The sequence below is a fragment of the Mustela nivalis genome (assembly GCF_964662115.1).
Source record: "Mustela nivalis genome assembly, chromosome: 9".
NCBI lineage: Eukaryota > Metazoa > Chordata > Mammalia > Carnivora > Mustelidae > Mustela > Mustela nivalis.
The window spans coordinates 115744024-115760241 of NC_139028.1; positions in this window are offsets into that span (position 1 = coordinate 115744024).

The window sequence follows — 16218 nt, forward strand, 5'->3', positions numbered from 1 at the left end:
TAAGATTTTATTTATTTATTTGACAGAAATCACAAGTAGATGGAGAGGCAGGCAGAGAGAGAGAGAGAGGGAAGCAGGCTCCCTGCTGAGCAGAGAGCCCGATGCAGGACTCGATCCCAGGACCCTGAGATCATGACCTGAGCCGAAGGCAGCGGCTTAACCCACTGAGCCACCCAGGCGCCCAGGGGATGCCCTCCTTAGGGGCAAGGACTCCTCTTGCCCGCAGCTGCTGTTATCCAATCACCCAGAACCGGTCCGGGTCAGACACCCAGGTGCTCCGGGAGTTCGCTTCTGACTGGCAGCTGTCGCTCGCGCGTGTCTCCCGATGGTCGGTCTGTCCTCTGGCTGCTCACCTGCTCCTTGGTTGCTCTTCTCCAGGCCACGTTTCTTGGCCTCCCAGTGACTCTTTGGTGGTACGATTTCTCAGGTGTTCCAGAATGGTGTTTCACGGGAGGTGCTACTTCACAGCTGCTGAGTTTTCCCGCTCCTTCCCTCGTTCACATACATGAGTGTGGTGCCCGCTCCCCAGAGCTCCTCCCGTCAGCAGGGCCACCTGTGCAGCTGCGGGCACCTGCCTCCGCACCCTGGCGCCGCACGCCTCGCACTGGGTGTTGGGGGGCAGGGCTCCGGGGCCAGGGCTGGAGTTCACATCCCACCTCGCCCTCTCGTCAGGGCTAACTTCTCTCTGTCTCAGCTGCTTTTCCTGCCCGAGGAGACTTGATAAGAACAGGTTTTTAGGCCTAAAAGTAGATAGGACAGTTCTCGCCTGTGCTCAGTGCTTTATAAATGATAGAACTCACTTCTCGGCTCCATAACATCATGGGCGAACCTTCCGAATTCTGGCTTCAAGCCTGTTTGATCTAGAACCGCCGCCTCCTGAAAACTCCAGCAGCTGCTGTCCAACAGACGGCTCTAAGGTCTGCTCCATGCCTCGTGCCCGCCGGGTCCCCCCCCGCCCCCCCATGTTCACGAGCTGTGCTGTGTGTGTGTGTGTGTGTGCGTGCGTGTGTGCGCACACTGTGCATGGCCGCTTCCATGCAACAGGCAGAACTGGCAAGTCCCACTGCTTGACTCCTTGCCCGCCCCGAGGTCCTTCTTCCCTTTGATGCGCTTTCTTCTCCGGATCCTTCTCCCACCCGTGCTCATCCCCTTTCAGTCACTCGTTTGCAGGATTCAGCGGGTGCTCGCCGCGTTGGTCCTCGCCGTCTCCACCGGTTCTCGGTGCTTAACCCCCCGGCAGGCGGCAGGTGCCACTTGGCGCTTACCCCTCCGGCACCGTGTGTTCCGCGCGCGTGGAAGGTGAGGACTGCCGTGCCCAGCAGGGCCGCGCGCTCGCCGCCTTAGGTGAGGCGCCTGGTGTGCTGTGGTTTGGGTTCCCCTGTACGGTTCTCTACTTGTTCACAGAAATGGTTCTTACTCTGCCGGGCTCTGTTCTAAGCGCTTTATACATGTTCGCTTCACTTCATGCCGGTTTTATGAGCTAGATGGCGGCCGTTGCCGTATTCACGCACAAGGTGGGCTCGGTGGGGACTGATTTCTTCCAAGGTCGCCTAGCCGGCAAGTGACCATCATAAAGACTAAGTGTGATGTGTTTCAGCATAGAATACAGCCTGACCGCGCACGCGTGCCTGATGGTAGCTGTCACCACAGTACACTCCAGTGGGCTTGACAGTTGAACGTCAGAGTAGTGCGAGTGGAAACGGGCTGCATGGAACGTTCGGTAGCCAGTCGAACGGTAGGAACGTCCGTTGACAGAGGCTGAGGAGTAGCGCTCAGAACAGTTCCGATGCAGCTGGGCCTGCAGAGACCACTAACTTGGACTCCGCCCACAGGAGTAGACTTGTGGGCGACTGCTAGGACTGTACCCACTCGCTTCCAGCTGGGATCCACTGGCAGAGTGGAGTTGTTGCAACAGAGACCATGCGGCCTGCAAAGCCCGGGACACTGACTGTTGGCCCTTCACGGAGAAAGGTTTCTGGGCCCTGGAACAGATCAAGGAGATGGAACGGAATCTGCAAATGCACAGTCCGTTGGCTCTCAGCAGCTCTGCCACAGCAGCGCCGGGAGGACAGTCTGGTCAGCCCGGAACTAAAGACGGTATTTGTGTGGAAGGAACAAATGTTGGCTCCTGCCCACCTTACACAAACACTAATCTAAAATAGGTTACAGACCTAAACAGGAGCCCTTCAGCTTCTAAAAACTAAGAGCTAAACCACTTCGGAACGGACAAGGTTTTCTTGGGACACAGAAGCACAAGTCATGGAAGGAAACTCAGTGGGCTTCACCACAGTGCAGTTTTCCCGCTCCTCAGAATGAGGAGCTCCTCGGCCCTGGACGGCCGTGAGGAGAGTGTGCCCTGACAGGGGACTCCTGCCCTGAACACAGAGAAATGCAAACCCAAAATAAGATGGAAAACCCAGTTAAACAAATGGTCAAGAGACCCGAACAGATCATCACAAAGACCGTACACAAGTGGCCAAAAAGAACATGGAAGGTTGTTCAGGGTCACTGCTCATCCAGGAATGCAAATGAAAACCACAAAAAGCCACCATGTCCCCTCTGAGAGAACGGCCAAGATTTAAAAGAAAAAACCCAAACACAACAAACCTGATAATAGCAAGTGTGATAAGAATGTGGAGCCACTAGGCCTCACTGCTATCTAAAATAACGCACCCAGTGTGGCAATGTGTTGGGCAAGTGTCCAATTTTTTAAACTGGAGATACTCTGCCTTAGGGCACTGCAATTCTAGACATTCACGCAGGAGAAGTCTATGTCCACAGAAGATACGCAAGCGTGTTTGTTGTTCCTTTATTCATAATGACCAAAGATTAGAAAAACCAGGAAAATGAATAAGCAGGTTACGGCGTATCAATAGAACAGAAGATCACTCGGCAGTAACGAGAATGAACTCCGATAAATGCAACATCTCGTTGTCAATCTGGAATATGCCGCGGGAAAGGAGTGAGCCATCTAAGCCAGGGTAGTTCCTTCTCGGAGCTCCAGAGCCGGTCCGACTGACGGACAGCGCCCGAAGTCAGAGCTCCATTTGCTCCTGAAGGGGGAGGAAGGGGTTGGCTGTAAAGCGGCCCGGGGAGACTTTCCAGATGATGGAAACCAGCACCTCGTGCCGGGGAGATTGCAGGAGTGCAGGCATTTGTCCAAACTCCCTGAACTCCGCACCTAAAGCCTGTGCACTTTAGTCCCTGTCATTTATACCTTGAACGACTTCCAAGATACGGAAGAGGAGCAGAAGGTAAAGCAAACACAAGGTTGTCCGGGAGGACTCGTGGCCCGTGTCACAAGGTGACCAGAGAATTGCCTTTCCTCCCCAGCCGAGGAGGAGAGGCCAGATCTCAGGGGATTTGGGAAGGGACCTGAGGGCTGGCTTGGGTTATCGTTCTCCGGAAGCCTGCCATGGAATGTTCTAGACTGCTCCCCTCCATGCACTTGGCCTCTGTCCTTGCGCATGGAGAGGTTTGCCTTTGTTCCTGGCCTGCCTGGTGCCAGGCGGCTAAATGTGTCTAGCCCAAGGGTCAAGTGTTGGGAAACCGTGTCCCTCAAAACAGGTTCATTAATAAAACGAATGTTTTGAATCTCCGTGTTTGCTGTGTCTTCTCTCCAGAGGGGTACTGGGTACTGGTAACCTCGAGGTTCGAGGGGCCGGGCAGGATTGATTATCCTCACTAAAACTGCACGGCCCAGTTCCAGGCACAGGAAGAACCGGGGAGCAGCAGTTTGCAGGGAGGGTGGGCTTGGAGGTGGGGCCAGACTTGCCTTCTTGGCTTCCCCTCCCTGGGGGACAGCCACATCTGTGGCGGACCCGAGCTCCATGGCCCAGTTTACGGGGTTAAAAGGACCAACAAGCGGGCAATATTCAGGGTAGTTACTGTTTCTCCTGACCTTGTATTTCTTTGTGGGATCTTCCGGCCACACTGACACTCCTGGCCTCTCTCTAACTAATCTCACTCTCAAAGGAGGAGGGACTGATTCATTTCATTCAGGAAAGAGACATATTTTTGGCTCAGTGCAGTTTCTCACAGTTGCTGGGCCACCAAGGAGTCCGTTCTAGTCTGTGTGGCTGTGCGTCAGCTGTCCCTCTGGACCAGACCTGCGGTTGTCCTGTTCTGCAAACCGTCAGCAAAGCGATTCTACGTCAGGACTGAAGTATTTACACCCACATGGCCGCAAGTCTTAAGCTGGACTTTTTCTTTTTTCTTTTTTTAAGATTTAATTTATTTTTGACAGAGATCACAAGTAGGCAGAGAGGCAGGCTGAAAGTGAGGAGGAAGAAGACTCCCTGCTGAGCAGAGAGCCCGATGTGGGGCTCGATCCCAGGACCCTGGGATCAGGACCTGAGTCCGAGGCAGCTGTTTAACGGACAGCCACCAGGCGCCCCTCAAACTGAACTTTCTAACCAGGTGTTCTTCCAGGTTAATTCTCCCCGATTTCTGAACTTGCAGGCAGAAGGATTGCTTCCCCTAGTCCTCCTCCCAAACAAAATTAAGAAAAGGGTATAAGTTGCTACATCAAATCTAGATTCTCTTTTTAAAAGACAGATGGTTGGACTCGGGTTGAAAATAAAACCAGCAATATGTTGTTTATATGAAAGTCATCAAAGTGACAAACGCTGAAAACAAAGTAGAGGGAAATGCAAACAAAAGACAGTATCAAGGAAAGTGGAATTTAAAGTTAAAACTGTTGGGTAGGGCTGAGGAACGGAGCATCAAACCATAAATACAGCAGCTAAACAATCATTAGAAATACAAGGAAAGGGACTTCGGTTTTCAGCTTTAGGAGTGATTTTTATCAGTTTAAATGTCCTGTAGACACAACAAAATCTCTACAAATCTCGCTGTTTGAAGGCAGTGAGTGGAGAGCAGATAGGCTGCATGTGCCCCGAGGGCCAGGGTCCTAGAGAAGAGAGAACCACGTCTACGTAAACCCGACATTCGGGCCACTTTCCTCCTTCCGAGTTTGCTGATTAAGCAGCACGAGGCACAGCAGAGAGCAGAGGCTCGGAGCCGTCAGCCCTTGGAGAGCTGGGAAGACAAACCGGAGGGAAGAGCTCCAGAGGAGGCCACGACTGAAGGCACAAGATTGGAGAAAAGAAACATAAGGGAACCTGACATTCATTATTTACCTCTCAAGGCCTTCGGTGATTCCTAAGCTGTGCAGGGAGAGATGCTAAAAAGCCAAATAGAAAACAGCAGCTGAGAAACGAGGTGGCTAAGAAGAGTCTAGGCAGCTCGGTGTTGGGGAGGCAGGAACCAGAGTATAGGGACTTCAAGGGAAGGGGGACCCACACGCGTGTTGAAACCACTGGAGAACAACCCTCGAAGAGGAAAGGGACAGCAGAGACAGAGCGGTCTCATCTACTGGGAGGAGGAGATCTCCTCCCAAGGACGACCGAACCATCCAACGAGCCGCGACCATTTTCCATACAGCGTCGGCATCGAACGAAAACTTGTATGTGCTGCATGGCAGCATGTGTCAAGGGACTGAAAATTGGAGAAAGGTGAGCCAGATCTTGGAGATTTTAGATTTTAAACTATTAATATATTCAAGATAATAGGGGTCCAGTTGGAGAATTTTACCAAAGAAATTATCTATTACCAAAAAAAAAAAAAAAAATCAAATGGAAATTCTAGGTATAGTAATTGGAATTAGAACCGCATAAATGAATTTAAACGCAGATCGGACAAAGCAGAAGATAAGATTTAGGGATTTACGGTAGGTCTGTAGAAAACATGGAGACAAGTGTGGAGAGGAAAAGGGTAAGAAACACAGAAAAGCACCTAAGAGAAACAGGACAGAGCAAAAATGTAACACGTGTTTTTGGAGTCCCAGAAAGCAGAGGGGAAGAGAGTAGGATGGAAGAAACACCAACAAGAATTTTCCAAAATTAACGTAAAGCTTTACATTCAATAAACTCCCCGGATGTCAAGAAAGATAAATGCAGAGAGAACCACAACCAGCAACGCCATGGCGACACTACAAAACCCCAGAATGAGACATCGCCTTCAGTGGAAACATTGATTTTTAATAGAAGCAAAGCAAGAAGGCGTGGAGTGACATTGTACGTTGAGAGGGGGCGCCGACCTGGAACTCTGTGCTTTGCAAATTACCCCCCAAAATGAAAGCAAAGTAAAAACATTTTCAGAAAAACAAAATTAAGACACTTCAGCAACAGCAGAGCTGCATTCAAAGGAGGGTTCCCTCCCAGGGGGAAGTGAGAACATCAGGAAGGGACGTAAGTGGTAAAAAGAAATGAATGTGCCTGCGTCTCGGCAGTTGAAAATACTCTCGGGTTAATACGGTGTTGGGACAAGCGGATATCCACCGGCAAAAACGAAATTGGACCATCGCTTTACATCATGCACAAAAATGAACTCGAAAATAGATGGAAGATTTAAATGTAAGACTGCAAACACTTAAGTCCTAGAAGAAAACACAGGGTAGAGTTGGTGACACTGGTTTTGGCAATGATTTTTATGGATAGGACATCAGAAGTACAGGCAGTGAGGACGTGATCACAAGGGGATTACATCAGACTGAAAAGCTTCTGCAAAGAAACAAATGAAAAGGCATCTATGAATGGAAGGAAGCGTTTGCAAACCATGTGTCTGACAAGGTGTTACTCTCCAAAATGTATAAGGAACTCCTACAACTCAATAAAGAGAGCTAATAACCTGATTAAGACATAGGCAAGGAACTTTAAACATTTCCCCAAGGGTGACGTGCCAATCGGTTTATGATTAAAAAGAAAAAAAAAACCTGACCATCACTCATTTTCAGGGAAATGCCGATCAAAACCACAATGAGATACCACCTCGTACTGTCAAGATGACTCTTTAAAAAAAAAAAAAAAAAAAAACTTAATCAAAGGACGAATGTTGGAGAAGTGGAGAAATTGGAACCCTCCTCCCACACTGCTGTGGGAATGCAAAATGGTGCAGCCCCTATAGAAAACCAGATGGAGCTTGTTCAAAAACAAAAAACTAGAGCTATCACATCATCCAGCAAAGCCACGTCAGGGTATTTATTTAAAAAAAAAAAAAAATTGAAATCAGGACCTCACAGTGATACTAGCGCTGTTCTGTTCATGGCCGCATTACTCACAGTGGCCAGTATGTGGAAGTAAAAAATGTCCCTTGGGGGTGCCTGGGTGGCTCAGTGGGTTAAAGCCTCTGCTTTCGGCTCAGGTCATGATCCCAGGGTCCTGGGATCGAGCCCCGCATTGGACTCTCTGCTTAGCAGGGAGCCTGCTTCCCTTCCTCTCTCTCTGCCTGCTTCTCTGTCTACTTGTGATCTCTGTCTGTCAAATAAATTTAAAAAAAGAAAATTAAAAAAAAAAAAAGTCCCTTGATAGGTGATTGGATAAAGAAGCTATGGCATATGCATACCGTGGCTACAATCCAACCTCTTAAACCAAGGAGATTCCACCATCTAGGACAACGTGGATGAACATCGAGGACATCACACTGAATGAGGTCCCATAAAGTTACCTATCGGCTGATGCTCTCAGAGAGAGTGTTGAAAATTGTCGGATTTATGGGAGCAAAGCGTGGAATGGTTGCCGGGGGCTACAGGAGGTACTTGCCAATGGGTGGGTTTCTGTTGAGCAAGACAGACAAGCTCTAGAGGTCTGTGCAGCACTGTGCCTTCGGGCCACAGGAGTGCTCTGCTCGTGAAGGTGTGTCAGGACAGTAAGTGTTCTTGCTGCACGTCCAAAACTGTTTTCAAGCAAGTCAGTGTCTAATTTCACTAGTAAAGAATGTCACATTTTTTTAAAAAAAGAGATGGATGACTACGACCCCGGAGGCAGAAGAAGGTACACAGTTCGCTTTCAACGTCCTGGCATTCTCCGTTGAGTGTTGAAAATACTCATTATCCTCGGATAAAGATGCAGGCTGTACTCTCTAGGGTCACCACCAAACAAAACCAAACAAAAAACCCCCAAAGCCAAACCAAGACAAAAACAAATGTCTGGGGTGCCTGGGCAGTTCAGCTGGTTGGGCGACTGCCTTCGGCTCGGGTCATGATCCCGGAGTCCCGGGATCCAGTCCTGCATCGGGCTCCCAGCTCCATGGGGAGTCTGCTTCTCCCTCTGACCCTCTCCCCTCTTTTTCTCTCTCTCTCTCTCAAATAAATAAAATCTTAAAAACAAACAGGTGTCTATAACTAGAAGTTACTAGAGGAGGGGCTCCTGGGTGGCTCAGTCAGTTAAGCATCAGCCTTTGACTCAGGTCATGATCTCTAGGTCCTGGGATCGAGCCCCGAGTCAGGCCCCCTGCTCGGTGGGGTGTCTACTTCTCCTCCCTCTCCCCCTGCTTGTGCATTCTCGCTCAAAAAAATGACTAAAATCTTGTTTTTAAAAGTTACTAGAGTAAAACAGAATTACACTGGACTATGGCAGGCATAGAGACACTCTACTTGGCTCCCCTCTGAAAGGACTTGATGTTCATCTTTAGGGAACAGGACTGGATGACAGCCTGCGGCAAACAGTTCCCTCACGGCCGGCCTCACCTCCTCTCCTCAGCCCTGCTCTACTGGCCCTCAGCCCGGTGGTGGCACCAGATCCTAGCCTTCTCTGCTGAAGGTGGGACCTCGCTGAACAACAGTCCTTGTCCCAGGGCTCCGGCTCCCACTGGGCAGGAAGAGAGCCCATCTGACCTCACTCTGCCCTTCTTCCTTTCCTGGTCAGTAGGCCCTGTGTTCCTACCTCCGCCTCGGTGCCCGCTTCCTGGAGAACCCGACAGTCAGCAGCAGACGTGGTCCAGGAGCGCAGGTGGTGAGATGGAGTTTAGGGACTGGCTCACCCCTGGCCTGACTGGGGCGGAGCATGGACCAGTGGGGCCTTGAAGAAATGAGCGGGTGCGGGGAATGCGCTCGCAGAGTGACGTCGGCGCTGGAAATGAGCAGGGCGGTGGGAGTGGCAGCTCTAAGGACCGCAGAAAAAGGCGGATGTTATGAAGCTGCACTGTAACCCCTCGGCTAGGTCATGAGAAGTGGGGACCCTGAACTAGGTAAGCTTGAGAGCCAGAAGGTCTTTTTAGTGGCTTACTCAGCGGGAGGTCAGCCAAAGCCATGTTCAGAACAGCTACACTTGAGATGGTTGAATGTTGGTGGAGGCAGATCTTTCGGGCCAACATCAGGGCCCTGGTTGGGAAAATCTGAGATCCTGATGCATGAATGGGACACCTTGGTGGATCCCTATGGAGAATCTGACCCCGCAAACTTTTCTAAGTCTGTAGAAGTGACCTGGCCACATTTCCTCTCCTGGTTGCCAAGGCTCCAGCTTGGGTTAGGGTGCAGCATAACCCACTCAGGGCTGCGCTGGGCCTGATGGTCCAGGAGCCCAACAGAGACAGGGACTGTCCCTGAGACTGGATGCTGGGGGTCATGTGAGGGAATCAGGACAGGATGCGAGAGAAGGGAGCATTTCTTGACCTAAGGGCATTCCTTTGGGATCCAAAATTTCACAACCTGTCAAGGGGTGTGAATTTCAAACCCCTGCAGAGGGTGTAAGCTTTTTAGAAGTCTGTCGGAAGCAAGGACCCATGCTCAGAAACGGGCTTGAATTGGAATGCCTGAGTCGCCACACACATGGCAGAGAGAGGCTTGAGACAAGGGCATGCTGGCACCTACGTGGGCCCAGGAAGGCCCAGAGAGCCCACCATTCAGCACGGCCAGGAAGGTAGTGGCTGATGATGGTAACTTGGCTCCACAATGGCTGTGAGTTGTGATGGCCCCAAAGGGATGGAGGCCGGTGGCAGCACTGAACCACTGGAAGCCAGGGGATTGCAATTACAACAGCAACTGGGAAGGTCAAGGGATGGCCTCGGAAGACAACAGCAAGGGAAATCTTCCCAGCGGGGTGGTGCTGCTCATTTACTTTGTGTGGAAGACATGGCCCGGGGTTAGAAGATGCATGCACTCACGGTCAATGCCAAATGGCCTGGCTGTCTGGTTCAGGACCTAGAAGGAGGAAAATTGAATGATCAGAGAGAAGAAGGTGTGGAGTAGAGGCATGTGATATAGGCTTTTGGGATATAGGCTTTTCTTCACACAAAGAGTGAAGATCTCCGGACGGCTTGGTACTGCCCAGCATCTTCAGGAGAAGATGTACTGAACAACCAAATGGACACAATAACTCAACCAGTAGATGTTAGCCGTCAGCAGTCCCAACAACACCAAACACAGGAATGAAGAGGCCACAGCAGCAGGGATGGGGACATGCATGGACCCAACAGCGTGGACTCCTATGTTCCAAGGCTGACCTAGCTACTACTCCATTTGCATGTCCAACCTGCCAATAACTAGAGACAGCCACTGAACCAACAGTGTGACACTGTTCCTCAAGGAGACCAACCAGCCACTGCATGACAAGTTGACAACATTGGGCCAGTGGTGTGCACAAAAATAGATACCTCTTCTGGGTTTGACTTTCTTGGCATCAGAGCCTCAGCCAGAGCCCCTCTCCAAAGGCTTGTGGCGTGTCTGACCTAGAGGCATAAATTCTCACAACATAGCTTCTGACCAGGGAACCTGTTTTATAATGAAGGAGATGTGTTAATGGACCCTTGTCCATGAGACCCACCAGTTGTATCTTTTATCCAGGAGCTATCAAATGGGTAGAATATTGGACTAGCCTTCTGAATGGACAACCAAAGCACAAACTTGGAGGCAGAAGCCCATCAGGATGCGACACTACCACCCAGGACATGGCATACACATTGAATCAAAGATCTTAATACAGGTTTGTCTGGGAACCAAGATGGTGGAAGCAGGAGTGGCTCATCCGCATCATTCCCAGTGACCCACAGACGACTTTGTGCTTTTCATCTTCACAACTCTTGGCTCTATAGCTTTAAAGGTTCGAGGCCCCAAAGGGTGGTGTTTGCTTGCCAGGGGATAGACTATGTGTCTCTCTAAATGACAAGCTACTGTTTCTGTGCTTCTGACCCAGGGCCAGCGGGCTATAAAGGCAGTCACCACCGAGATGGATAAATCACTCTGACTAACAGGAGGAGATGGGGCCACTGTTGTCAAGGTGAGTGGGAGAAATATGTGTGGGATTCCAGTACACCATGGGAGCTCTTCTCAGGGCTTCCTCTTCCTATTCGGACTGTGAATGGTGTTCACAGCAACCCTAGCCCAAGAAGGGCATGGCTACCAGGGACTCACAGTCCTCAGGAAACAGGGTTTAGATCAGGCCACCAAAGAAGCTTGAGGCCAACAGGTGGTAGCTGAGTGTAGGGAATTTAGAATGGAGAGTGGAGGAGGGAGAGGCTAGGAACCAGGCGGCTCCAAGACCACTGCAATGATTGGTCTATAATTCAACCTACTAACTTCCCTCTTGTAAGTTTCCCCACACAAAGAGGCCCTCAAGGGGTTGCTTCCTACCCATGTATGAAAAAGTGGATCCATGCAGCACAAGGAGTGGTCAGGCTCCTGACCTTGGAAGGCAAACATCTCCCAAGACCAGAAACAGAGCTGAGTCATCTCCCTCTTTAAGAAAGTATGATCTGCTGACCAGCGGTGGGAAATGGGGTGGAGTGGGTGGCAGCCCTCAGCTTACAATGGGGCCAATGATTGAGCAAGGGTCATGTTTTTGTGTGCTCCTTTACCCTCAGTGATGATGAGACAGTGGTGTGTGAGCTCAGCCACTTCAGTCCAATGTGAAACCGTTCTATGGGGCAATGTTAAAGAACTTTTTTTTATTGAGGTATGATTGATATGTTATATTTAGTTTCAGGTATGCAGAGGAGTCATTCAATATTTGTAATATTGGGCAATCTTTGCTCTGAAATGCCTAGTTGGGCTGGGTGGTGGGATTTTATCAGATCTGAATCATGGTCCACTGGCTCTGTTCCTCTCACAGAGTTAGTCCGACAAACCTCTGTCACTGTAACTTCACTGCAGCCCTCTGCTTCTTATCAAAGAGAACTGATGCACTGGAGAGTGAAAACAAGAACAAAAAAACAGAGAACAAGTAAAGAACAAAGGAGGCACAGTGGTTGGCAGATTTAAATCCAAACATGCTTAATTTAATTTAATGGACCCAGTGCCCCCAGTGAAAAAACAAATATTGTTTGGTTGGATAAAAAATACTAAATTCAATTGCAATGCTACTTACAAGGACCCCCGGAGAGCACTGGATGCTACGGTGTTTTAGGTAGCTTTAAAAAATTATTGGAACATCTAGTCAAGTTAAAGAGTACATTTGACACAAGATAAACTCAGTACCCCAGACAGAGTTGAGACACTGAAAAGGTATTACTGGTCCCAAAAGGAAGGCAAACGTCTCCCAAGACCAGAAACAAAGCAAATGGGAATTGGACAGAGGGGCAGTGGCCCCAGGATGTCCAGAGCTGCTACTGGCAGCGCTCCGTGCAGGGGGAGGCTGACGCCAGAGCTGGAGCAGACTCACTCACCCACAAACCAAGCGGGAGAGGGATGCCAGCCTCTGCTTAGGGCTCTGGCTTTCACAGAGCAGCTGCCATCAGAGACCAGAAGGCATATGCTGGAGACCAACCTGATCCACCCCTGGGGGTGACATCCAGAATCTTCTAGGGTCCCCTAGACAGAGCAGGCACTAACACCATCATAGGAGTTGGTGGGAGCTAGGAGAGACAACCACAAAACTGTCGGAACAGGGAACACAGTCAGGAGGAAGAAAAAACCATGCCACTTACAAACCAAATTTCAAAAGACATGCAGAATTCTCATGTTAACACAGAGTTATCCAACTCAATGTTTAGAATCCATTTCAGATGAAACTGATTTTGTAGAGCTGCCTGGAAAGACTGAGGTAAGTATGCTTAGGAGACTCAAGGACAGAAACGAACATACTCCTCCCCCCCAAAGAAACTGATTTACAAACAAAATCAGCAGAAGAGGAGGCAGATAAGGAGCTAATTAGAAATGGTGGAAATGAAAACCATGTTCTTTGACATTTTAAAAACCCTCATAGGATAAACAGCAGACTCTAGGGAGGGAGAGCGCTGATGAATTGAAAGATGGTACCAAGAAACTCAGCCGGCGCCTTGCATGAAGAGAAAAGCACTTTGAGAGCTTTGAGGCTCGGAGGATGCCCCATCAGGCTGTAGCACAGTCTACGGAGAGTTCTAGAAAGCTGCGGAGAAGTGGTGCCTGAAGAAATATTAGCAAACACCCACTGGCAATTTCCCAGGGTTAGAAAAGACACGATTCCTCTGATTGATTGTGTTTTGGAGGCTACACAGTATAAAGGACATCCCACTGCCCTTGCTCGGTTGACTCGAAGGGATGCCTACAGGATCTCGTTGAGACAAAATGGTATTTTCTAGAAAGTATACAAAATATGGCCTCATGAAAGAAAATATGAATGACCAAAGAAAAGCATATATGCAATGATTATATGGCTGTGTGAGCATGGGGGAGCCACACCAGATATGATTTACCACATTAAGAGAACAAAGGGTAAAAATCATATGATCATAGATGCAGAAAAAACATTTGATAAAACTCAACATTTTTCATGCCTCTCAATAGGGGCGTCTGGGTGGCTCAGTCAGTGAAGTGTCCAATTCTTGATTTCAGCTCAGGTCATGATTTCAGGGTTGTGGGATCAAGCCCTGCATTGGGATCTGTGCTGGATGTGGAGCCTGCTTGAGATTCTCGATCTCCCTCTCCTTCTGCCTCTCCCACTCCCCCATCTCTGTCTCTCTCTCTCTAAAAAAAAAAAAAAAAAAAAAAAACCACCAAAAACCCAAACCCCAAAACTCTCAATAAATTGGTCATAGGAGGAATGTACCCTAACATAATAATGGCCATCTATGACAAGATAGGGTTTTCATTTCCTTTGGATTAATTCACCCAGAAGTGGGATTACTAGATCATAGGGTAGTTTTGTTTTTAATTTTTGAGAATCCTCCATACTGTTCTCCAGAGTGGTGCACCAGTGTGCATTCCCACCAATGGTGCAAGAGGGCTCCCCTTCCTCTGCCTGCTCACCAACACTTGACGATCTCCTGTCTGCTTGGCGACAGCCATCAGAACAGGTGCAAGGTGACCTCTCACTGTGGATTTGGTTTGCATTTCCCTGATGATGAGTCATGCAGAACACATTTTTGCATCCTTCTTGGCCATTTGTATGTCTTTGGAGAAACATCTGTTCAAGTCCTTTGCCCACTGTCTAAGTGGGATTTAATTATTTTATTTTATTTTTGCTACTGAGTTATAGGAGATCCTTAAATGTGCTGGGGAGAACCCCTTCTCAGATATATGGGTTCTCAAATATTTTCTCCCATTTGTCAGTTGTCTTTTCATTTTGTTGGTTGTTTCCTTGGCTGGACAGAAGCTTTTTAGTTGTATGTAGCCCATTTTTTTGTATTTGCTTTGGTCATTGATGCTTCTGGTGTCCTATCAAAAAATCCTTGCTGAAACCAATGTCAAGGAGCTTTTTTTTCTGTTCTCTTAACACTTTTTTTCTGTTCTCTTTAACACTCGAGTCTAACATTTAAATCTTTATTTCTAGGTGTGGCAGAAACACTTAAGACTCTCTGAATGTTCACGTGTCCCCCCGCGCCCAGCGTTTCTAGCCCTTTGGTGAAAGGTAAGACCATGTAACTTGCATCTAAGTTGTCATGTGCATGTCAAGTTAATGTCTGGGAGCAGCGTGAGGTAGGGACCCAACTCTGTTGTTTTACATGTGAATATCCAGGTTTCCCAACATGGTTCATGAGTGTTCTTGGTTCCCTTGTCAAATATTTGTTGACTGGATATGCATGAATTTCCACCATTGTTTTCAATCTATTTGTGTCTTTATATTTGAAATACATCTTTTGTATGTAGAGTATTGTCGCTTCTTATTCTTTAATTCTTTTTTTAAGGATTTTGCTTTTGGGAGAGAGAGAGAGTGCACACAGAGGGAGAGGGGCAGAGGGAGAAGGAGACCCCCCCACACTGAGCTGAGAGTCCCATGTGGGACTCAATCCCAGAACCCCGGGATCATGACCTGAGCCGAAGGCAGACGCTTAACCAACTGGACCACCCAGGCGCCCTATTGTTGTTTTTTAAAAAAATCTCATCCGGCAATGTCTGCCTTTTGATTAGAGCATTTAGTCCAGGAGCTGGCTAATTTCCTGTATTGGTTAACATTTCGGGATCGTTGGGCCAGTTTCTATCATAACCACTTAACGTTGCCTCTGGGACATGAAATCAGCCACAGACAGTAAGCGAATAAATGTGTGTGGCCGCGCTCCCATAACGCTTTATTTATAAAGATGGGCAGCAGGCAGTATGTGGCCTCCTGGCCACAGCTGGGGGACCTTTGGTTTCGTCCATTTATGTTGAATGTCATTACCGGTAGGATTAGATTTACTAACGTTATTCCTTTTGTCTCCCCTGTTTTTTGTTGGTGATGGTGTTCCTCTAACCCTTCTCCAAAGATCTGAGCAGAGGCTCACCCCCCTGCAGCTCCCTTGTTGGGAAGGTCGATGCCTCATTTTCCAGCTGCTCTGCCTGTCCCGTACTCCGTCCCCCCGACACCCTAAGCCTCAAGGCTTCGGCCCTCTGCCACCCAGACTGTGCACGTGTTGGGAGAATGCGTAGACCCAAAAGAGTAGAAAACCCCCACACAGCGCCGAGCACCGCTGTGTCCTTGAAGGGCAGGCTCCTCTCTCCTACCCGCCTGCCCCTGGTCTCCTGCCGATGCGTGCCGCTTGGTTGACCGCCCGGGGATTCGGGCCAAGCTTCCATCCAGACTCTGCACTCCTCCTGCAGCGATCTTGTTTCCAGAATTTCTCTCCCCACACTTCCCGGTCCTCTGCCAACGCTGGGCTCTGGACTCTGCTTGCCCTGAGGTGGGCAGATGGAGGCTTTCCAGCACTGTAGCTGTGGGGCTGGGGGGAGTCCCAAGTCCGGGGTCGGGCTTTTATGCCTGTACCAGTCTGTTTCCACCAGCTGAGGGCACTTCTCCAGGACAGGGGCCTCGGCAAGAGGTGAGCCACCAGCCGCTGGGGCCACCAGCCTAGGAGAGGGCATGCGCGCTGGGCACGTCGGGCCAGCACCCACGAGAGAGGCTGCGTTCTCCCTCTGCCTGGGAGATGGGTTGGGGCCCGTCTTCCAGGAATTCGATTGCTCCAAAGAAGCCCTGCTCTGCACGCCCCATCGCCTTCCTTTCCGCTTATCTCTCAGCAAATTCTTCTTAACCCCAGAGCGAGCCCATGATT